Source organism: Saccopteryx bilineata, chromosome 1, assembly GCF_036850765.1.
Source record: "Saccopteryx bilineata isolate mSacBil1 chromosome 1, mSacBil1_pri_phased_curated, whole genome shotgun sequence".
In the NCBI taxonomy this organism is placed as follows: Eukaryota; Metazoa; Chordata; class Mammalia; order Chiroptera; family Emballonuridae; genus Saccopteryx; species Saccopteryx bilineata.
Genome location: NC_089490.1, coordinates 86,999,748 through 87,024,529, shown reverse-complemented (window position 1 = coordinate 87,024,529; position 24,782 = coordinate 86,999,748). Strand labels below are relative to the sequence as shown.

Sequence of the window (24,782 nt, the reverse complement as noted above, 5' to 3'; positions counted from 1 at the left end):
CCTACCTCCCCCACCCCCACCCCCCCTCCCCCACCCCCACCCCCCCCCCCCCCGTCAAGGCACACATGAGAAAGTAATCAATGAACAACTAAGGTGCCACCACGAAGAATTGATGCTTCTCATCTCCCTTCCTGTCTGTTCCTATCTGTCCGTCTCTCTGTCTCTGTCACAAAAAAAAAAAAAAAAAAAAAAGAAGGCATTTAACTATTTAGAAATGAACATAAGTGTCCCTCAAAAGCCCTGCAGCGTCTATCCTCCATCCTGACCGCTGGGCTTCCAAGGTTGCTCGGTTTGGAAAGGAGGCCGCAGAGCAAGCTTCGAGGATACGCAAATCCTGCCGCTCCCACCCATCGGAGGAGCAGACTTCAGCCCCCAGCATGCTCCGCGGCCATACGGCTCGCCCCGCGCTTGCGCGCTCTCACCGCCTGAAGCTTTCTGGATTCGAGCTGCGGAGCTGCAAGCTGGATCCGGGTTGGCACTGAGGTGGCGGGACTTGAGGCAGCGGGGCAGGTGGACATCTTCTGTAGGGCGAGTGAGTGCAAAGCGAGAGGTCAGCGGGACTGGGTGGGTCTGCAGGGCCCAGGCCCCACGCATGCCTTCCAGGCGGGGACGCGGGGTTGGCTGTGGACTGACAGAATGACCGACGGGTTGAGGGGGAAGAATCACCGCCCGGCCGGACGCGTAATTTGGGGTCCCAGTCGGTGGCGGCCAGGCGCGGGCTCTCGCGTTAGGGTGCGGGGCATGTGGGGCAGTGATGCTGCTCCCACCCGCGAGCCTTGGCGTCTGCACTCGGGGCGGGGGCGGCCTCCGGGAGACTGGACCCCCACCCCCAGGGGGCTCAGCTGGGCCTAGCGCGGAGTTGGGGCCGCCGGTGCCCCAGCTTAACTGCCTGGGGGGTTCGAGCCCAGGTATATATCCCTCCAGCAGGTGGGAAGAGTTTTACAAAAACTGCACCAAATGCGAGGGAAGGGCCTTTTAATTTTTATTTTTTTGTTAGAACGGCTGCCTCGAGCAATTTAAAGCAGCCAACTTCCTCACGTGTAACCTGTGACGGCGTTAAAGAAGCGGGTCCGGGGTCTGGACACAGATTCCGATTCAGGCTGAGGCTTTGAATTTGAACACTGTAATATTGTTTGTGTTTTAACTTTGGGGAAATTGAGGCATGTGTTGGTCAGGATCACCCAGAGTGATTAGGATTGGAATTTGGAAAATTCTCATATTTAGTGACATGATCCAGAATGCTTCTCATGGAGGTGGGGGTATATTTTAAAAGTTTCTCTTCAGTAAGGGGTGACTGTATCGTATTTTCCAGTCTGTGCCGCCGATGATATCTGTGGTGGGTTGCTGGCTCTTGTTTGTTTTTCAGTAGGGTATTTACAGGTGTCTGGAATATTCTTTACCTTTCTGTCTGATTCTTTCTTCGTAAATTCAGGTTCCTAATCAGACTGAAAAAAACTGGATTTTCAACTTTGACTTGTTTACCTTGTAGCTTTTGTGATTATGTTTGTGATTCTTTGTAGATACACATATGTTTCCTACATCTTTTCTTCCTCATCTCTCCCAGTTCACTCTGAACTCTAAACACTATAGCTATAACTTCTTTGTTTTACATATTTATTTCTGTTCTCCATGATTAGTTTGTAATTGATTCTAAATAAAGGTTGATATCTTTCCTGTCATTTGATAATCTTTAGTGCATGTAGGCTTTTCATCACTAATTGTCACATTAATCTGGGTTTTAGTATTCCTTTTTAAGCATGGAAATGTGGGATCTGGGAGAGCAGAGGTGGTGTTTCTGTTAATCACATAACGGATAACAAATGAATATGACCCAGGCCCAGAGCATTAATTTTAAAAGGCTGTGAACAAAAACTGTTTAAATATAAAAGAGCATATTGACCTAATGAATTTGGGATCTTGTCAGGTTAACAGAAAAGTCCATAAAGGAGAGTAGTACCTAACAAAAATGAACCTGACTTTATGGTGAAATATTGAGAAACGAACTCAGGAGAGAATCATCTCTTATACAGCCATCTTTCTGTGCCTGGAGCAGATGCTGGGAACACCTGTTGGCTTAAAAACTTGATGTTCTCTATGTTCTTATTTTGTCTCTTCTTAGTTCTCAATGATACTTTTGGCAGGAGCCCAAAATCTTGTACATTTGATTATTTAACATTAGTTTTTTGTTTTATTTTGTTTTGTGACAGACAGAGAGAGGGACAGACAGGAAGTTTCAGAAGCATCAGTTATTCGTTGCGGCTCCTTAGTCTCCTTAGTTGTTCATTGATTGCTTTCTCAAATGTGCCTTGACCGGGGGGCTGCAACAGAGCAAGTGACCCCTTGATCAAGCCAGCGACCTCGCGCTCAAGCTGATGACCTTGAGATTTCGAACCTGGGTTCTCAGCGTCCCAGTCCGCTGCTCCATCCACTGTACCACCACCTGGTCAGGCTCTTTTTCTTTTTTTTAAACTTGTTGATTTTAGAGAGAGAGAGAGAAAGACAGAAACATCTATCTCTTCCTTACATGTCCTGACTGTGGATCAAACCCTCAATCTTTGCCCATAGAAATGATGCTCAAACCAACCGCGGATAGCTCCAGCCAGGGCTAACATTAGTTTCATTTGCTTATTCTCCAGCTGTCTCTGTTCCTCAGCTGGTAACATCAGTTATTTTCCATAGCAGCCATTCATGAGCTCATGCTGACTCACAAGGAAGTGAAATAGCACAGAGGGTGGTACTCACAGAAGATATAAGAATCCTGTTTCTTTGCTGTCACACGGTACACACAGACTGAGACAGGAAATCTGGACTGAAGCACAAGCTATATGGGAGAGTTAGAACCATAGTCTAGGCTTCCACACACAGTAATAGTCATCGATAATATTTATTGAATGTCTTCTATTGCCAACTGCTATAATTGTCACTGTGAAATGTGGGTATTATTTTATATATAGGTTGAAGTACAAAAGTTCAGTGAATTGCCTACAGTTATGGTGACAGGGCCAGGATTCAACTTCAAGTCTGACTCTAACACTCATGCTCTTTCTTTCTTTTTTTTTTTTTTTTTTTTTAATTAGAGAGAGAGAGGAAGGGGGAGAAAGACATAGATTTATTGTTCCATTTATTTATGCATTCATTGGTTTATGCTTCTTTGTGCCCTGACTGGAGATCGAACCAACAACCTTGTTGTATCAAGGTGACACTCCAACCACCTGAGCTACCTGCTCTTTCTTTTTTTTTGGGGGGGGGGGAGACAGAGACAGAGTCAGAGAGAGGGACAGATAGGGACAGACAGACAGGAAGGGAGAGAGATGAGAAACATCAATTCTTCATTGCGGCACCTTAGTTGTTCATTGATTACTTTCTCAAATATGTGCCTTGACGGGGGCGGGGGAGCTATAGTAGATGAGTGTGGAATAACAAAAGGCTTTATTGAGTACAGCGCATCCGCACGGCGAGGTTCCCTGGCCCCGAGGAAAGATGGAGGCCAGGGAAGTCGCAAGGATTAAACCGTGTGGGAGATATTTAAAGGGGTCCCTCTAGGGAAGTTGAGCTAGTATGACGTGGTGAAATCTCACTGGCTGGCACTCACTGAATCTCACTGACCGTGAAATCTCACGGTCGCTTTTTTCCAAAGGGTTCCTGTGAAGCTTCTTTTGGCACGCTTGGTTGTGGGCGGTCCTAGCCAAAGTTCGCGGGTCTGAGTTTCCCAAGTGACCATCCCCCATTATCCACTGACCTTACATTCTGACCTTTTGTGTTAAATAGAAAAAGGGGCGCCATTTATTCATCTGGCTACTTCCTGCTGATTAGGGGCGTCATGGGGAGGGGAAGATCGAAAGGTGGTGGCTTTGAGGGGTATCAGGAGGAACATCTGTGTGGCCTTGAGTTGAGAAACTTTGCGGATGTGGTCCTGTAAGGATTTTTTAAAAAGGAGGAGTAATAGGGGGATTTGCAGGGTCCAGCCTTTTGATAAGCTGGAGATGGATGGAGTCCAGTGATTCTGACTGCCAGTGGTCCTGTAAGGAGGCAAGCTTGAGGCAGGACTGCATGTCAGGAGTGGCGTAAAAAGGGGAAAGGAAGGGGTCCCATCCATTCCCATAACCGAGACCTGTGAGGGAACTAGAGGTCCAGAATGTGATGGCAAAACAGAGAAGGCAGCCCCCGTGTCCACAAGAAATGAGATGGACTTACCCACTAGTTGCAGCATTACCCTGGGTTCTCCGAGTCCAGGCCGTGTCCTAGGAGTTCAAGTGATGTGCCCACCTGGCTGGATTGGCCTCCCATTCAGGCAGCTTGTCCTCCACGTAGAGGCACTGAGGAAAAACCTGTTGCCCAAAGGGGCAATCGCTCCGCCAGTGACTAGGCTGTTTGCAGTCAGGGTAGGGCTCAGTGGGCAGCTGCCAGCAGGGGCCCTGCCGGGACCAATGATCCTGCTTGCCACACTTAAAGCAAGCTGCTGGTGGCTCTGCTGGTCTCAGGGTTGCCACAAGAGCCGGGGTTTGGAGCGTTACCTTCTGCTGCATGCGGGCCTGGCGAACAGCCTTGGCCTGTTTCTACTAGTTGGGACCATTAAAAACTTTAAATGCTGTGTTCACAGGTTCCGGATAGGGGTTTGGGGGTTGAGAATAAAAGGAGGAGGGCTCACACGGAGCCTGGCACCCAGATCCCTCAGGAAACACTGGAGCCAAAGGCAGGACAGGGCCAGACTTCCTGCAAGGAAATTGGGGTTGGACGTCCTGAAAACCCGTGTAAGAGTCAATGCCAGGCTAAGAATGGCCTGACGGAGGAGGGGTTTAAGAACACAGTGGATCCTGACCAGGCGGTGGCGCAGTGGATAGAGCGTCGGACTGGGATGCGGAAGGACCCAGGTTCGAGACCCCGAGGTCGCCAGCTTGAGCGCAGGCTCATCTGGTGTGAGCAAAAAGCTCACCATCTTGGATCCAAGGTCACTGACTCCAGCAAGGGGTTACTCAGTCTGCTGAAGGCCCACAGTCAAGGCACATATGAGAAAGCAATCAATGAACAACTAAGGTGTCGCAACGAAAAACTGATGATTGATGCTTCTCATCTCTCTCCATTCTTGTCTATCTCTATCTATTCCTCTCTCTGATTCTCGCACTGTCTCTGAAATAAATAAATAAATATTAAAGAACACAGTGGAGAAGGGAGGGGCCCCTGGCCAGCAGGGGAGGAGAAAGAGATGGTAGTGGTGAATAAGAAACAGGTTTTTGAGAAGGGTGGGGAGGGGGCTCTCAGAGGGAAGACACCTGAGCACAAAAGAGGTCTGCAGAGAGACCAGAGAAAAGTCCCGAGAGAGGGAGAGAGAGAGAGAGGCACCCCCGAGGGTCAGGCAGGAGAGAAAAAGAGTTGGGAGTCCGCGGAGAAGGAAAGCTCAGGAGTGGAGGTTTTAGGTGAGGTTTCTCTGGCCAGAAAAAGGCCTGCGTGGTGTGGAACAGGCGGCACAGAGATTAAGGACGGGTGCGCAAATAATTAGAAGCCATGTATATAAGAGATCTCCAATCAGTTCCCAGCTTTTTTGGCGATAGTTAAATTGGTGAGGGTGTTAACATCGAAAGTCCCTTCAGGAGGCTAATTGAGTGGGTTCTGTGGCCTGGCCACAGCAGAGAAGAAGAACAGTTTCTTCTTCTTTAGGGAGGGAGATTCCTGTGCCCCCACGGCCGCCCTCATCCTCGGAGTTGTCAGATTTGAGTATTAGTATCCTAAAAACTCAAGGTCTGGCCACGGACGGAAAAGGTAAAGTGGATATGCTCCAGACGTCCCCGAAGCACACACACTCAGACGGACGGAAAAGACTTCCCTGACGTAGCTACGGTTTCAGACAGGGAGTCTCGGAGGAAAGAACTGAGAGGAAGGCGGAGGCAAGGGACTTACTGCACCATGCGCCGAAGTGGGTGGAAGGTTGGAGATCCTGGTTCTTTCTCGGAGGAGATGAGGAAGAGGAGTGGTCCTTGCGGACTTCTAACTCCTCCCGGGTTTTCAGCACCAAAATGTAAGGTATTTTTCCCCGCGGAGAAGGAAGGAATGGGGCTCGGAGCCACCAAGTGTGGAATAACAAAAGGCTTTATTGAGTACAGAGTGCGCATCCCTCCCAGCAAGGTTCCCTGGCCCCGAGGAAAGATGGAGGCCTGGGAAGTTGCAAGGATTAAACCGCATGGGAGATATTTAAAGGGGTCCCTCTAGGGAAGTTGAGCTAATATGACGTGGTGAAATCTCACTGGCTGGCAGACGGTTGCTTTTTTCCAAAGGGTTCCTGTGAAGCTTTTTTTGGCGCGCTTGGTTGTGGGCGGTCCCAGCCAAAGTTCGCAGGTCTGAGTTCCCCACGTGACCATCCTCCATTATCCACCAACCTTACATTTCTAACCTCACCAGTCTCTTTCACCTCTGTTCCCCATCTCCTCTCTGCACAAACTGGCTTCTCCTTCAACACTCTGCCATCTTGGCTGCTTCTCTTGGCCACCTCTATGTGGCCTTTCTCTGCTCTCCTCTCTAATGCTAATCTTAGGAACCCAGAGAGAGCAAGCTCCTGGTCATCCCCACTGTATAGTGTAGAAATCCAAACCTTTAATCCAATATACAAACAAGGAAGTCTCTGATACAAAGTCACTTATCTGAGGCATAATGGGATTCCTCATGAGAGTGCCCCACCCTACATCAAAAGGGTGAGAAAGGCTTAGTCCCAAAACCAAGCCCCAGGCTACAAGGATCCTGCCTGCCCACAGCCTGCCCCCAACACACATTAATATAATCACACCCATCCCAAGCAGGAAGGGCAACCAATATAATCACCTGGGCGACAGGCTTCCACGTGGGCAGTGCCATCTTTAACAAAGTAAGCATAATATATTTTATCTGCTCAAAGGTACCTAGTACCGTAGTAGTACTATGTGACTGAAAAAATGAGGCTGACTTTCAATGTGGCTTGTGAACTAATTTTGAAGACACTATTGTTTAAATAGTATACATATAATCACCTCTCCCTCTTTTTAACCAATTAGGTTTGTTGCCTATGGTCACAATTCATAAATGAGGAAAGAGACATTGACTTCATTTCCATAGTCACTGTTACCTGTGTCTTCATTTCCAGCGTTATGCCTCTCTTCCAGTTATAAACAACATTCCTAAGTGTTTTTGATATAGGTTTTGTATATATGTTTTTTTCCTGCTAATTGATGTGAATGCAATCATTAAATAGTTTCATCAATAAGGATAACATTAAAAAAAATTAGAGTAACATCAGAAATAGATTGAATACACCAATCCAGTTATCAAAAGGCTTGTTTTTGAGAAGGGCTAACAGATTTGTTTTTTTAAACAAAATAAGACAATTCCCTGCCCTCTCTAGATATCTAGTTAGCCTTCTAGCTAACATTCTAAAGACATGAAACAACAGATCATTTCCCTTTTCTTGTGTTTGAGTGTCATTTGTAAATATCCTTAATTTGTGTGACTAGAGGTTAGGGTTAAAGTCCAAATGGTACTGTGTGTGTGTGCACGCATGTGTGTTTAAAACTTTTGAAGTCAGTAGACTGTAGTAATTCCAGGCACCTAACAGTGAAGTTCAAATTCTGGTTCTACTACTTTAAACTTCAATATAAACTTCCCAATGCCTCAATTTCATTTTCTGTAAAATTGGAATAATTATTGTTACTACCACCAGCACTCATAATAATAGCTAATATTTATTGAGTATTTACTAAGCACAGAATTTTACTTAAATTAACTCCATATTCACAACCACCCTCTATAGTAGCGATCCCCAACCCTCGGGCCGCGAGCCGGTACCGGTCCGTGGACCATTTGGTACCGGTCCGCAGAGAAAGAATAAATAACTTATATTATTTCTGTTTTATTTATATTTAAGTCTGAATGATGGTTTTTTTGTTTGTTTGTTTGTTTTTTGTATTTTTTTTGTATTTTTCTGAAGTTGGAAATGGGGAGGCAGTCAGACAGACTCCCGCATGCGCCCAACCAGGATCCACCCGGCATGCCCACCAGGCGGCGATGCTCTGCCCATCTGGGGCGTTGCTCTGTTGCAACCAGGGCCATTCTAGCACCTGAGGCAGAGGCCATAGAGCCATCCTCAGTGCCCGGGCCAACCTTGCTCCAATGGAGCCTTGGCTGCAGGAGGGGAAGAGAGAGACAGAGAGGAAGGAGGGGGGGGTGTGGAGAAGCAGATAGGTGCTTCTCCTGTGTGCCCTGACCGGGAATCGAACCTGGGACTCGTGCATGCCATGCCGATGCTCTACCACTGAGCCAACTGGCCAGGGCCCGATGTTTTATTTTTTTAAAAATAGCCTGACCTGTGGTGGCGCAGTGGATAAAGCGTCAACCTGGAAATGCTGAGGTCGCTGGTTCGAAACCCTGGGCTTGCCTGGTCAAGGCACATATGGGAGTTGATGCTTCCAGCTCCTCCCCCCTGTCTCTCTCTCTCTCTCTCTCTCTCTCTCTCTCTCTCTCCCTCTCCTCTCTAAGATGAATAAATAAAAGTAAAATTTGAAGAAAAAAAAAGACCAGATTCCCTCTGTTACATCCATCTAAGACTCGCTCTTGATGCTTGTCTTGATCACTTGATACATTTATCCGTCCCACCCTAAAGGCTAGTCTGTGAAAATATTTTCTGACATTAAACTGGTCCGTGGCCAAAAAAAGATTGGGGACTACTGCTCTATAGTATTAGTATTACACCCACTTAAGATGATGAGACAGTCTCAGAAATGCTGAGTAACTTGCTCAAGGCTACACAGTGGGTGGTGGAAATAGGATTTGAACATGAGTAGTCAGACTCCATGTTTGTGCTCATAACCTCCTACTTCATAAGGTTCTTTTGAAGATTAAATAAAATCTATGTAATGCGTCTGACAGGCAATCCATAAGTGCTGGATACTATAGTTGACTTTGAGTTTATAAAGTATACACAGTTTCTAATTTGGATATCATAAGCACAATATGTTGTTGGAACCATCGCTTTCTTACAGGTTGAAAATGACGCATAAGTTTGGTCATTTGCCCAAGGTCATACAGCAACTGTGAAGGCAGTACGCTGGCTCCATATCTGGTTCCTCCTCCACATCTGGATTTTTTTTTTTTTTTTTTTTTTACAGAGACAGAGAGGGATAGATAGGGACAAACACAGTAAAGGAGAGAGATGAAAAGCATCAATTTTTTTTGTTGCAGCACTTTAGTTATTCATTGATTGCTTTCTCATATGTGCCTTGACTGGGGGCTACAGCAGACCAAGTGACCTCTTGCTCAAGCCAGCGACCTTAGCCTTGCTCAAACCAGATGAACCCACACTCAAACCAGAGACCTTGGGGTTTCGAACCTGGGTCTTCCCTGTCTCAGTTCGACGCTCTATCCACTGCACCACTGCCTGGTCAGGCTTGGATTTTTAAAAGATTTTATTTTATTTTTTAATTTTTCTTAATTTATTTACTTTTTTAGATTTTATTTATTCATTTTTATTAGAGAGAGAGGGGAGAGAGAGAGAGAGAGAGAAGGAGAGATAGAGAGAGAACAGGGGGAGGAGCAGGAAGCATCAACTCCCATATGTGCCTTGACCAGGCAAGCCCAGGGTTTTGAACCGGTGACCTCAGTATTCCAGGTCGACACTTTATCCACTGCGCCACCACAGGTCAGGCCTAAAAGATTTTATTTATTCATTTTAGAAAGAGGAGATAGAGAGAGAAAGGTGGGGAGGAGTGGGAAGCTTCAACTCGTAGTTGCTTCCTCTATGTGCCTTGACCCAGCATACCTGGGGTTTTGAACCAGTGACCTCAGTAAGGCTTTATCCACTGCAGCACCACTCGTCAGGCCACATCTAGATTTTTTTTTTTCACATCTAGATTTTTATGTTAAATATGAGGCATCATATTTTAAGAGTTTAGTAGACATATATTGTTTAGGCCTGCCCAGCATACAGTCCAGGTTTTCTGAAAACAGCAACTCAATTTTGATTTGAGGAAACACTTAAGTAGGTAGTGGGTTCATGACCCAGATTAGGCAAATTTATGTGTTTCTCATTTAATTTGAATCTTAGGCTGAATGACACAGTGACAAGTCAACAGCTTCTTCATCCAACTATGGATTTATTCCTAATATATATATGCTGGAGCTGCTGTGTTTTGTTCTCAAAGACCTAATTCTTCAGCTTTTCCTCAGTTCTGTGTCCTATTTCATATCCTTTCAATGCATTCCCATATTACATAATTTGTTACCCGAAGTCAGTTTCTGTGGCTTGCCTCTGAGACTCCCTTAACTTTGTTACATGACATGAGGCCATGTCACCCCTAGAAAATAGTTAAAATAACTAATTTAACCTGAGCCCTGGCTGGCTTGCTCAGTTGGTTAGAGCTTTGTCCTGATGGATCAAGGTTGTGAGTTCAAACCTTTGATGGGGCACATGCAGGAATCAACCAATGAGTGCATGAATGGGTGGAACAGCAAATCAATGTTTCTCTCTCCCCTTCCCCCTTCCTCCTTTCTCCCTCTCTAAAACTCAACAAATAAAAACATTTTTAAAAATCAAATCAAATTAAAACAAAAAAGAATATAACTTTAACTTGAAGAGAAATCTCACAGAAGCCTGACCAGACAGTGGTACAGTGGGTAGAGCATCGGACTGGGATGCAGAGAACCCAGGTTCAAACCCCGAGGTTGCCAGCTTGAGCATGGGCTTATCCAGCTTGAGCACAGGGTTGTTGGTTTCAGCGTGGGATCATAGACATGACCCCATGGTCATGTCTGGCTTGAAGCCCAAGGTCACTGGCTTGAGGAAGGGGTCACTTGCTCTGCTATAGCCCCACGATCAAGGCACATATGGGAAAGCAATAAATTGAACAACTAAGGAGCCACAATGAAGAATTGATGCTTCTCATCTCCCTTCTTGTCTGGCTGTCCCTATCTGTCCCTCTCTCTGTCTCTCTCTGTGTCTCTGTCACAAAAATAAATAAATAAATCTCAGAGAAGACCTGAAGTTTATCTTCAATGTCTGAAACACGTAGTGTACAAAGTGTCCCTTAAAAGAATAAAGATATAGACATTGCTCGAAAACAGATTTCTGCTGTTTAATATGGGCAGTGCTTACGTCTCTGAGCCCTGGTTTTCTCCGGTTTCTTAGTTCAGTGGTAAATGCTCAGTAAATATTTTCCTTAGTACCTCCCTTCTAATACCTCAGTCCATTCACTGCCACAAAGTAAATAGGACAGGATTGCCATACTTTAGGGTTATTATGTAGTTATTTTCTTACCTGCAATTGAAACATCCCCAGCAATTGTATAGATGGTATAGGCAAATAAATGACTTAAAGATAAAATAGTTTATAGACCTCTATGGTTTAATTATATTAGGAATAGGGACTTTGTTAACTATATTTATGATCACATTTTCAGTGCCATAAACTCCTATGTTAATATAAAACTTTAAATATAAATTTCTCACCGGCTTTTTTTGCCATTCAGCCCTCAAGGAGATTCATTTTCTTCAAAAACTCTTGCCTGCTATTTTTCAGAGCTACCTGAATGTAGAGTTGCAGTTAGCTAACCATTATTTGTTGTTTCACTTTTACTTCCTTAGAAGGAGGTTGTTGCCCCGCCACCCCTGATAGTGGAAATGACAGAAGCTCCATGCAGTAGCTTGCTTTTGCTTCCTTGTCACCATTCAGGTGCTGCCAGGCTGTAAACTTAGGAGAATGATCCTGGAAGGGACTCAGGGAGGTAACCAGATTACCTTGGATGATTTTTACAGGAAGACCTAGAGTGAACAGTATGGTTCAGAAGTCTGCACAGCAGAGCTTTATTTAACTGGTACTGCTGAGCAGGAAAAGGGGAGCCCTACCTGGGCTTGTGGGATTCTGGGGTGAGGTACCTGTTTCTGGGGTCTGTGTTTCCATAGTCTGCTCTACCTTGCACAGTCACCCCTAACTCTTACCTGAGAGAACACTGTCTATCTCTGGTCACAAAGGAAATATTGACTCAGGGAAGGGAAAGCGGTCCTAGCTGTAAGTCTGGGAGCAGAAGCTGGAGTGGAGCTCAAGGCAGAGTTGATTATTGGAGTCATTTTGTCATTCTGCTGATGCCAATTTGGGGAGAGGCAGTTGAGAAATTTGGATGATATAGTGGGGTCTTTACTTCATATGTCTTTGGCACCAAGGGAGATAAAAGGTGATGTGAATAATAAATATGTTTTTAACAAGAATGATGGGTGACTGGAGCAGGGAGTCAGTTTTAGAAGATTAGCACCACTAGCTGTCTTATCATGGTGTTTGGTGAGGCCCAAGAGTCAAGATTCAATATTTCTTTACATAATGTGGAGTAATTGCTTCATTTAGCAGTATGCTTTGAGAGAAAGCAGGTGGCTTGCAAGGTCTGAAAGAAGTATTCTGTAGCTGGAGGATAGAGCATGTGTTGAGGGCAAATGAGAGGTTGGTGCTGAGAGATGATGCTAGAATGGTTAGCAGGAACTACTAGCACATACAGGTCCTTATAAGCCAAGTTAACAAATTGGCACTGATTCTTAAAGTCAGAGGGAAGAAAAAGAAGTTTAAAGAGAGGGAAATAATTAGTTGCATTTTAAAAGGATTTCTCTGGCTGTGGAGAATAGATAGGGACTTGGTGGGAAGGAATCCTAGTTGAGAGACCTGTAATAACCATAATGGCAAGAAATGATGACAACCCAAACTAAAATAGCAACAGGTTGAAGAAAAAAAGGAAGTTCAAAAAATATTAGGAATAGCCTGCCAGACCAGGCAGTGGTACAATGGATAGAGTGTCGGACTCGGACACAGAGGACACAGGTTTGGAACCTCGAGGTTGCAGGCTTGAGCATAGGCTCACCTTGAGCACAGGGTGGTTGGCTTGAAGCCCAAGATCGCTGGCTTGAAGCCCAAGGTCACTGGCTTGAATCCAAGGTCACTGGCTTGAGCAAGGGGTCGCTTGCTCTGCTGTAGCCTCCTCCCCCCCCCCCCCCGTCAAGGCACATATGAGAAAGCAATCAATGAACAACTAAGGAGCTGCAGCTGAGTTGATGCTTCTCATCTCTCTCTTTCCCTATCTGTCCCTTTTTCTGTTTCTCTCTCTCTCTCTCCCTGTCACAAAATTATATATATATTGGGAATGGCCTAATTGTTAAGGGGTGGAGGTAAGAGGGTGAAGGAGAACCCATAAGCCATAAAGCCTGGTTTTGGCTGGAGAGGATGGGTGGGGAAGTTATAATGCCAGTTTCCTGAGGTAGGGACCACTGAAGAAGGGTGAGGTTCATGAGGGATCATGATGGCTTAGTTTTGGAGTAGGATAAATTTGAAGAATGCAGAGGAGTGGCCCAGTGGGCAGTTGTATGTGCCATCCTGAGGTTCAGAGAAAAATGTGTCCTGGAGATAGAAATCAGTGTCATCTGCCTGTAGGTGTTACTTGAAGCCATGAGAATGAACAAGATAGCCAAGAACTAGAGGACAGTCTTGGGCAGAATATTAGGCATACCCAGAACCAGCAGAGGAGGAGAAGCTGGAAAAGAGGCACAGAAGGAGCAGCCAAAAAGGCAAAGGAGAGCCAAAGGGTCATGACACTTGCAAACCCTGGAAAGAAAGGGCGAGGTGCTACTGAGGGGTCAGGTGTAGTAAGAACTAAAACGTCTTCATTGGAACATCAGCTGTGCTGGATTGATTTCATAGTAGATCAAGCATATGCTAAGGGCACTAATAAAGCAGACACAAAATAAAAAGATAATGGAAAGAACTTGACATTGGACATTTTATACAAACATAACAAAAGTCATCTTGGGAAAAATCTAAATGTTGTTGAGCTTCCTTATACCTATTTTTATATTAATGTTGAATTAGCAGAGTGAGGAGTACCTTAATCTTTTTTATTCTATGGCCAACTAAAGACCTTTAATTTTTTTTTTCATGTTTACCTTTATTTCTTCTTTGAATAGGTAATAAATTGGAAGTGTTCAAAATTCAAAAGATACAAGAAGGTATTAAGTAAAAAATCTCTTTGCCCTGTCCAGTTGGTTCAGTGGTAGAGTGTCGGCCTGGCGTGCAGGAGTCCTGGGTTCGATTCCCGGCCAGGGCACACAGGAGAAGAGCCTATCTGCTTCTCCACCCCTCCCTCTCCCTCTCTCCTTCCTCTCTGTCTCTCTCTTCCCCTCCCGCAGCCAAGGCTCCATGGGAGCAAAGTTGGCCCAGGCGCTGAGGATGGCTCTATTGCCTCTGCCTCAGGCACTAGAATGGCTCTGGTTGCAACAGAGCGGTACCCCAGATAGGCAGAGCATTGCCCCCTGGTGGGCATGCGGGGTGGATCCCTGTCGGGCGCATGCGGGAGTCTGTCTGACTGCCTCCTCGTTTCCAACTTCAGAAAAATACAAAAAAAAAATCTCTTTGCCACCCAGTTCCTCTTACATATGTGAAAATTTTCCTCTTTTTGGCACAAATGTTTATCATTCTTTTCACTGTTTGGCACCTTACTTTTTTCACTTAGTGATGTATCTTGAAGATCATTCCCTATCAATCCATAAATAACTAACCCATTCTTTTTTGACAGATGCATGCTATTCCATTATATAGGTCCCTATTCATAGATATTTAGGTTTTCTAATATTTTGCTATCACAAGCAATGTTGTAAGGAGTGTCCTTGTATATGAATCATTTTGCTGAAGTGTAGGACAAATTTCCTGAAGTAGAAATTGCTAGACCAAAAGGCCTGTGTTTTTTCTGTTTCTTTGTTTTTGTTTTTAAGGTTTTATTTATTGATTTTACAGAGGTGGGGGAGAGCAAGAAGAATCAACTCATAGTTACTTCACTTCAGTTGTTCATTGATTGCTTGTTGTATGTGCCTCAACTGGGCAAGCCCAGGGTTTTGAATCAGCAACCTCAGCATTCCAAGTCAATGCTTTATCCACTGCGCCACCACAGGCCGGGCAGGACCTGTAAATGTTTTAATACAGCTTTGCATATTTGAGTTCCTGACACTTAGAAACTCTGCAATGAATGGTACCTATTATTAAGCTGACTATGTTATAAATAGGTTGTATGATACATTATAGAGTGAATAGGAGCCCTTAACACAGCCAGAGGTGGGAGAGTGTCAGAGAAGGCTTCCTGGAGAAAAAAATGCCTGGGTTGAGCCTTGGAAGAATGAGAAGTCAGGTAAAGAGGAGGGCATTACAAGCAGAGGGAGCACAAGGAGCCAAGCACAGGAACTTGGTATCCCTTCCATTCATTAGTCTACCCAGTCACGGGTCAAGGCTCTTAGAGTATGGCAGGCTTTACTGAAGATATGGAATGACAAAGGGATTTTACCTTGAAACAACACAATAATGGGGTTTGGGGTTATTCTTTTATTTATTTATTTTTAATGTTTATTAGTTTTAGAGAGAGGAAGAGGGGAAGAGAGAGAGAGACCAAAACATTGATCTGTTCCTGTATGTTCCCTGACCAGAAATCAAACCCACAATATCTGTACTTTCGGATGATGCTCTAACAAACTGATCTGTCTGGCCAGGGCAGGATTATTATTTTCTTTTTGTGTGTGTGTGTGTGACAGAGAGAGAGAGAGAGAGAATGGGACAGATAGGGACAGACAGGAAGGGAGAGAGATGAGAAGCATCAATTCTTCATTGTGACTCCTTGGTTTCCTTAGTTGTTCATTGATTGCATTCTCATATGTGCCTTGACTGGTACTACAGCAGAGCCAGTGACCCCTTGCTCAAGCCAGTGACCTTGGGCTTCAAGCTAGTGACCGTGGGTTATGTCTATGATCCTATATGCTCAAGCCAGCGACCTCGGGGTTTTGAACCTGGGTCCTCTGCGTCCCAATCCAACACTCTATCCATTGTGCCATCACCTGGTCAAGCGATTATTCTTTTCCTAAGAAGCATTTAGTCCCCATGCCCAAGGCCTGCCAAAACCCAGCCACACAGGGAGTTAATGTCTCCCAGTTCACTTTGTTGTGTAGAATGCAGCTTCTTACCTTGTCTTTAGACTTCTCTTCCCCTTCCCTCTATAGTCCAGGCCACCTCTATTTTCTGTTCTCCCCTATCTGCAAATTTCTCTTGATTTCTTTTGCTAGGCAATTGATCTCTCCATTCTTCTAATCCATACCTTCAAAGTGTGCTTCCACTTTTAAGGAATTTATCAAGATATTTTCCCAAACAAAGATGAACTCTTCTGGGAAACAATCTGAAACTATTAAAATAGTCTTCCATTGTGTTATAGTTATACAATTTTAAGTTTAGGGGTTATTAGGTTCATTGCATTGCTTCATATATAACTGGCATGATATTAATCTCCAATACCAATCATTTGTTGTGACTTCATCTTATATTTCTGTTTACAAAGCTGACACTAAATAAAAAAGCAACCCTGCCCTGTATCTCAGGTGGTTAGAGTATCATCCCAATACACCAAAATTGTGGGATTCATTCCCAGTCAGGGCATATACAAGAATCAACCAATGAATGCATAAATAAATGGAACAACAAATTGGTGTTTCTCTCTCCCTCCTCTCTTCCTGTCTCTCTCTAAAATTAATAAATTAAAAAAAAATTAAATAAAAAAGTAGAAAAGGCATATTTTAAAAATCCAAATTATCTCCCAAATGACACAGGTGTATTAATGTTATCTGAAAAATCTTTAGAGGGAAAGTTTCTCACAGCATTATTTTTACAAAAATTGCTTTTCAGATACTTTAATATCATATTGACAGATGGCCAGATTAGTAAATTATAGAATGTAAGAACATATGGCTATAAAGGCTGTATAGTTATTAAAGAAATGCTAATAGTTTAATGTTCTGTGAAGAAAAAATATTTTGCCCTGGCTGGTTGGCTCAGCGGTAGAGCATCAGCCTGGCATGTGGAAGTCCCGGGTTCGATTCCTGGTCAGGGCACACAGGAGAGGCACCCATCTGCTTCTCCACCCTGCCCCTTCTCCTTTCTCTTTCCCTCTCCTTTCCCCTCCTGAAGCCAAGGCTCTATTGGAGCAAAGTTGGCCCAGGTGCTGAGGATGGCTCTATGGCAGGGGTTGGGAACGTATGGCTTGTGAGCCAGATGTGGCTCTTTTGATGGCTGCGTCTGGCTCGCAGAGAAACTTTTAATAAAAAAATAATGTTAGGCCCTGGCTGGTTGGCTCAGTGGTAGAGCGTCGGCCTGGCGTGCAGGAGTCCTGGGTTCGATTCCTGGCCAGGACACACAGGAGAAGCGCCCATCTGCTTCTCCACACCTCCCCCTCTCCTTCCTCTCTGTCTCTCTCTTCCCCTCCCACAGCCAAGGCTCCATCAGAGCAGGGTTGGCCCAGGCACTGAGGATGGCTCTGTGGCCTCTGCCTCAGGTGCTAGAATGGTTCTGGTTGCAACAGAGCAACGCTCCAGATGGGCAGAGCATCGCTGCCTGGTGGGCATGCCAGGTGGATCCTGGTTGGGCGCATGCGGGAGTCTGTCTGACTGCCTCCCCTTTTCCAACTTCAGAAAAATACAAAAAAAAAAACCCAAAAACCAAACAAACAAAAAATATAAAATATTCTATATTACAATCCATTCATTTCCTACTGCTCATGTTCATGGTTGCGGGTAGCTGGAGCCAATCACAGCTGTCCTTTGGGACAACACCAAATTTTTATTGGATAATGCATAACGTACACAGGTCGTTGTATAACTCAGGGAATTACATTTTTTAAAATTATTTTTATTTAGTTATTCATTTTAGAGGAGAGAGAGAGAAAGGGGGGAAGAGCAGGAAACATCAATTCCCATATGTACCTTGACTGGGCAAGCCCAGGGTTTTGAACCGGCAACCTCAGCATTCCAGGTCGATGCTTTATCCACTGTGCCACCACAGGTCAGGCACCGGAATTACATTTTAAAATATATGGTGTTCATGGCTTTCTCAGCCAAAAACTTTCCCGACCCCTGCTCTATGGCCTCCACTTCAGGCGCTAGAACGGCTCCAGTTGCAATGGTGCAACGCCCCAGATGGGCAGAATATTGCCCTCTAGTGGGCATGCTAGGTGGATCCCTGTCTGGCACATGTGGGAGTCTGTCTCTCTGCCTCCCTGCTTCTCACTTCAAAAATACAAAAAAATAAAATAAATTCTATAATCTATAATATGAGAACTGTGTATATATGTAGAGAAAATCCAAAAGAGAGAAGAAAATGTGACTTATTGGGGGTGGCAAACTTGTGGCAGAATTTAAAAAATATTTTTTATTTTTATTAATGTTGTCACATTAGTATAATTGTGGAACTCAGAGGAGTGTGCAGAACTTCCTTCCTCTATGATAAACCCAGTGATTTTGTTCATAAGCCAGATTTTCTCCTGAACTGTAGTTTAAATTTATCCTGTTACAATTTAAGTACAGTATATCATTTGTGTTTGCATCTTGGTGTGTTGTGAGTGGAAAAGAACAAGTCAGTGTCCCATCTGACCCCAGCTCGGATTGAGGCTGGGGACCAATTGCCTGGGCGATAGAGGAAACCTAGGGCACATGAAGCCATTTCTGTATAAGTAGATTCAGAAATAGCTTCTTTTTTTTTTTTCTTAAAGCCTATCTTAGATTGTTGTACTTTCTGGTCTCCTGGTTCGTAAGCATTTCTTTTCCTTTTTTTATTTTTTATTTTTTTAATTTAAATTAAGTGAGAGGCAGGGAGGCAGAGAGACAGACTCCCACATGCACCCCAACTGGGATCCACCCAGCAACCCTTGTCTGGGGCTGAGGCTCTGCCCATCTGAGGCTGCTGCTTGGCTGTCGAGCTATTTTAGCACCTGAGGCAAGGCCATGGAGCCATCCTCAGTGCCCAGGGCCAACTTGCTCATTCAAGCCATGGCTGCAGGAGGGGACCAGAGAGAGAAGGGGAGAGGCAGGTTGGAAAAGTAGATGGTCACTTCTCCTGTGTGCTCTGACCTGGAATTGAACCCAGGACTTCCACATGCTGGGCTGATGCTCTACCACTGAGCCAACCAGCCAGGGCCAATCTCTTTTCTTTTAAACTGCTTTTGCAGGGGTCCCCAAACTTTTTACACAGGGGCCAGTTCACTGTCCCTCAGACCGTTGGAGGGCCGCCACATACAGTGCTCCTCTCACTGACCACCAATGAAAGAGGTGCCCCTTCCGGAAGTGCGGCAGGGGCGGATAAATGGCCTCAGGGGGCCGCATGTGGCCCGTGGGGTGGGGCCGTAGTTTGGGGACGCCTGTTTTAGAGGCTTTTGCTTTTGGGAAAGGATTTCCTTTCAGTGTAATAGAAAGCAACAGCCACCCCATGTGAAGTCACACACCTGGGGATTTTGTTATAGACTTTAAAAAGAAAACAAAAACAATGGCTTGGAAACCGAGTTTTCAGTGTTGTCAGTTCTTTTTCCATTGATTACTTAGACTACTGGGGGGAAACTTGTTATAGTCTTTTAAAAGCTAAAGTAACAGATTTTTTACCTTATGTAGTTCCTGACTTCACAGGTTGCTATTATGTCACATACATTCTGAGCAGTTTAAGTAAAGTGTTAATTACCAATGATAGAGACAGGGATTATTTTCACAGTTATAAATAAGCTATTTCTAATAGTTTATACCTTTTTATTTATTTTTTGTTTTCCATGGCGTTGTATTCACATAAAGTCCCCTGAGGAGATGGATATTTAAGGTGATAAATAGTAGCTGTGACAGGGAAAGACCAAGGAAGACAGAGGCCACCTGGTTGCTTAAAGTTTACGGCTTCTTTTGTGGACTTAAGAAAAAACTCAAGAACACATTCTTATGCCTCAATATTCTACTATGCTGCAGTTACTGTAATTTTAAGAACAGATATAATTCATGTACCACTAAGTCACCTTTTTTGTGTGTGTGACAGACAGTGAGAGAAACAGAGAGAATGACAGATAGGGACAGACAGGAAGGGGGAGAGATGAGAAGCATCTGTTCTTCATTGCAGCTCCTTAGTTGTTCATTGATTGCTTTCTCATATGTGCCTTGAAGAGGGGGCTACAGCCAGTGACCTTGGGCTCAAGTCAGCAACCTTGGACCTCAAGCCAGTGACCATAGGGTCATTTCCATGATCCCATGCTCAAGCCAGCGACCCCATGCTCAAGCTGGTGAGCCTGCACTCAAGCCGGCGACCTTGGGTGTTTCGAACCTGGCTCCTCTGTGTCCCAGTCTGATGCTCTATCCACTGCACCACCACCTGGTTAGGCACTAAGTCACTCTTTTTTTTTTTTTCATAATTACCTAATTTAATAGTGATAACTACAAATAAGAACTCAGAAAGTACTCTGAGAGTGACTGATAACCATCAGTGCGAGACTGGAAGTCAAAGCGGAGGGCTGAGTCCTGACTCAAGAGCGAGCTTCGCTGCGCGGGACGGTTCCATCGCTGCATCTCCGAATCCTTGGTCATAAAGCGCCAAAAGTGCTCAGTGTCAGTGGACCCAAGAGTGGGGGAATGGGCAGATAAACACAAAAAAGGATGGACCGACTGATGGAGTGGCGGGTAGTAGCGTCGAGAAACGGCTACCTGGTGCAGCCGCAGGCTCTGCCCACGAGAAGCAGCCCAGGCAGCCCATGCCACGCGGCGGGGGAGGGGGTGACACTGGACAGTTGCAGTTTGGAAAGCACCTACGACCACGATGACAAACCACCTCACTCACCCATCACTCTGCCAGATGTAAGAACTGGAGGGAGAGGAGAGGGGCGTCACTCTTTTAAAGTATACAATTCAGAGGTTTTCTGTGTAGTCACTGTCAAATTCCAGAATATTTTTTTTGTTAATTTATTTGATTTTATTTATTAATTTTAGAGAAGAGAGAGAGAGAGAAGTGGGGAGGAGCAGGAAGCATCAACTCCCATATGTGCCTTGACTGGGCAAGCCCAGGGCTTCGAACTGGTGACCTCAGCATTCCAGGTTGACACTTTATCCACTCTGCCACCACAGGTCGGGCCAAATTCCAGATTATTTTTATCATCCCAAAAAGGAACTTCATATCCATTAGCAGTCATTCCCTCTTTTCATCTCCCTCGAGCCCCTGGTAACCACTAATTTACTTTCTGTCTCTGGATTTGTCTATTCTAGGCATTTCATGTAAAGGGAATCATATAAATGTCTCTGGCTTCTTTTTTTTTTTTTTTTTTAAAGTATTTTATTTTATTTTTTAATTTTTATTTATTCATTTTTTTTAGAGAGGAGGGGGAGAGAGAGAGAGAGAGAGAGAGAGAGAGAGAGAAGGGGGAGGAGCAGGAAGCATCAACTCCCATATGTGCCTTGACCAGGCAAGCCCCGGGTTTCTAACCGGCGACCTCAGCATTTCCAGGTCGACGCTTTATCCACTGCACCACCACAGGTCAGGCCATCTCTGGCTTCTTTAGCTGAGCATGTTTTCACAGTTCATCCATGTAGTAGCATTTATCAATACTTAAGTCCATTTTATGGCTGTTTAAAGCCCAGTACATGGATATATGCATTTTTTTTATTGGTACCTCCATTGAGGGACATTAGAATTGTTTCCATTTTTAGGCTATTATAAATAATGGTGCTATGGCCCTGACCAACCAGAGGTGGCGCAGTGGATAGAACAGCAACCCAGAACACTGAGGTCCCCAGTTCAAAACTACAAGATTGCCAGCTTGAGTGTGGGGTCACCGGCTTGAGCACGGGATCATTGACATCCCAAGGTCCTGGCTTGAGCCCAAAAGTCACTAGCTTGAAGCCCAAGGTCACTGGTTTGAGCAAGCAGTCACTGGCTCAGCAATCAATGAACAACTAAAGTGAAGCAATTATGAGTTGATGCTTCTCATGTCTCTCCCTCTTTCTTTCCTGTCTGTCTAAAATCAATAAAAACACTGGGTTAGAGCATCATCCTGATACACCTGGGTTGTGGTTTCGGTCACTGATCAGCACGCGTACAGGATCAGATCAGTGTTTCTCTCTCTCTTTCCCTCCCTTCCTCTCTCTCTCAAGTCAATTTTTTAAAATAAAAAAATAATGGTGCTAAGAACATTCATGTATATTTTTTATGTGATGTAATTACTTTTAAACACAGAACTTCTGTACTTTTTAAAAAAAAAAAAAAATTAGCCTGACCAGGCAGTGGTATAGTGGATAGAGAGTGTCAGCCTGAGACACTGAGGACCCAGGTTTGAAACCCTGAGGTCACCAGCTTGAGCAAGAGGTCACTGGCTTGGCTGGACCCCTAGTCAAGGCACATATGGGAAAGCAATCAATAAACAATTAAAGTGCCGCAACTATGAGTTGATGCTTCTCATCTCTCTCCCTTCCTGTCTTTCCCTTTCTCTCTAAGAAAAAGAAAGGAAAAAAACATTAAAAATTTAGACTAATAAACTCATACTCCTACCACCTAACCCAGTCATATTCATTTTTATATTACCTTCACCATTTATCTATAATATTCCAGATGGTTAAGAAATCATGTACTATCTTGATGCTGATAACTTTATTCTTCTCTTCCCTCTTCAACCCATTCCAGTTAGACTTGCACCCTCACCATTAAAAACCAGAGCTCCTGTTGAGATCACCAACAGCTGTTGTGAAACCAATGTCCTCATACTACTTGACCTAGAAGTGGGATGTGATGCTGATGATCATTTCTCCTCTGGAAATACTCTATTCTCTTGGTTTCTACAGCATCACACATTATGAGTGTTCCTTCTCCTTCACTGGCTGCTCCTCAAATTATATTTTCTGATTCTTTTTTCTGCCTAACTTCTAAATGTTGGAAAATTCCAGGATTTGGTCCCAGGCCCCTTCCTCTGCATTCTCTCCTCAGCCATGACATCTAGTCCAAAGATTCCGAAATTCACATCTCCAGTTCTGATTTTGGTGAGCTCAATCCTCATATATACAATTGCCTATTTGACATCTCCACTTAGCGGCATCCCAAGTTAATTCATTCCAGGTTGATGCTTTATGCACTGCGCCACCACAGGCCAGGCAAGCTCTTCTTGTTCTTTAAGGCCCACATTGCAGGAGCCGTTTCCTCTGCTCAGGCTGCCCTTCTAGGTCTTCACAGAGCTGGCTCCTTGTCAGAGCTGGTGTCAGCTGAAATGTTATCTCCTCAGAGAGGCTTTCCCTGACTGCCTATCAAAAATAGCCCTTCTGCCACTACCTGTCACTTTGTAAGTTATTCTGTATTATTTTATAGTATTTATTTATTATTACTCTGAAATTTTCTTATTTATGTATCTTTTTTTGTTTTGTTTTGTTTTTTCATTTTTCCGAAGCTGGAAACGGGGAGGCAGTCAGACAGACTCCCGCATGCGCCCGACCGGGATCCACCCGGCATGCCCACCAGGGGGCGATGCTCTGCCCCTCTGGGGCGTCACTCTGTTGCATCCAGAGCCATTCTAGCGCCTGAGGCAGAGGCCACAGAGCCATCCCCAGCGCCCCCGGCCATCCTTGCTCCAATGGAGCCTCGGCTTCGGGAGGGGAAGAGAGAGAGAGAGAGGAAGGAGAGGGGGAGGGGTGGAGATGGGCGCTTCTCCTGTGTGCCCTGGCCAGGAATCGAACCCGGGACTCCTGCATGCCAGGCCGATGCTCTACCGCTGAGCCAACCAGCCAGGGCTTATTTATGTATTTTTATCTCACAGTTTTTTTAAATTGATGTATAACATGATATTAGTTTCAGGGCACAACATAATGATTCAGTCTTTGTATACATTGTGAAATGATCACCATGATAAGACTAGTTAATATACATTACCTTACATAGTAACAAAAACTTTTTAATGGTGAGAAGTTCTAACTGCTTTCTTAGCAACTTTCTGATAAGCAATATGGTATTAATAACTAGTCTTCATGCTATACATTATATCTCCGTGACTTATTTATTTTATAACTGGAAATTTGTATCTTGACCCATTTCTCCCCCCCACCATTCCCTGCTTTTGACAACCACTAATCTGTTCTCCGTATCTTTCTTTTTTTTTTTTTAAGATTTTATTTATTGCCTGACCTATGGTGGCGCAGTGGATAAAGCAATCGACCTGGAATGCTGAAGTCACTGGTTTGAAACCCTGGGCTTGCCTGGTCAAGGCACATATGGGAGTTGATGCTTCCTGCTCCTCCCCTCCTTCTCTCTCTCTCTTTCCCTCTTTCTCTCTCTCTCTCTCTAATGAATAAATAAAAAAATTTTTTTTTAATTGAGTGATTCAATTATTAAAAAAAGATTATTGGTAGAGCGTCGGCCTGGCGTGCAGGAGTCCCGGGTTCGATTCCTGGCCAGGGCACACAGGAGAAGCGCCCATCTGCTTCTCTACCCCTCTCCCTCTCCTTCCTCTCTCTCTCTCTCTCTTCCCCTCCCGCAGCCGAGGCTCCATTGGAGCAAAGATGGCCCGGGCGCTGGGGATGGCTCTGTGGCCGGCTCTGTGACCTCTGCCTCAGGCGCTAGAATGGCTCTGGATGCAACAGAGCGACGCCCCAGATGGGCAGAACATCGCCCCCTGGTGGGCATGCCGGGTGGACCCCTGTCAGGCGCATGCGGGAGTCTGACTGCCTCCCCGTTTCCAGCTTTGGAAAAATGAAAAAAAAAAATAGACAAAAGAAAAGATTATTTTTTAAGGTTTTATTCATTTTAGAGAGGGGAGAGAGAGAAAGGAGGGAGGAGCAGAAGCATCAACTCCCATATTTTTCTTGACTAGGCAAGCCTAGGGTTTTGAACCAGCGACCTCAGCATACCAGGTCAACACTTTATCCACTGTGCCAGCACAGGTCAGGCAAGATTTTATTTATTGATTTTTAGAGAGAGGACAGGGAGAGAGAAGAAAGAGAAA

The 24,782-nt window shown here is 44.7% G+C and overlaps 1 protein-coding gene across 2 annotated transcripts in view; it reads left to right on the top strand.

Annotated features, from left to right (window-relative positions):
• Nucleotides 1–415: 415 nt before the first annotated feature.
• Nucleotides 416–24,782, top strand: part of SGSM3 (small G protein signaling modulator 3) — a 58,369-nt gene continuing 34,002 nt past the window's right edge. For both annotated transcript variants that reach the window (XM_066257304.1, XM_066257294.1), the window contains exon 1: nucleotides 416–532. The gene's annotated coding sequence lies outside the window, so the exon portion shown is untranslated. The remainder of the gene's footprint in view (nucleotides 533–24,782) is intronic.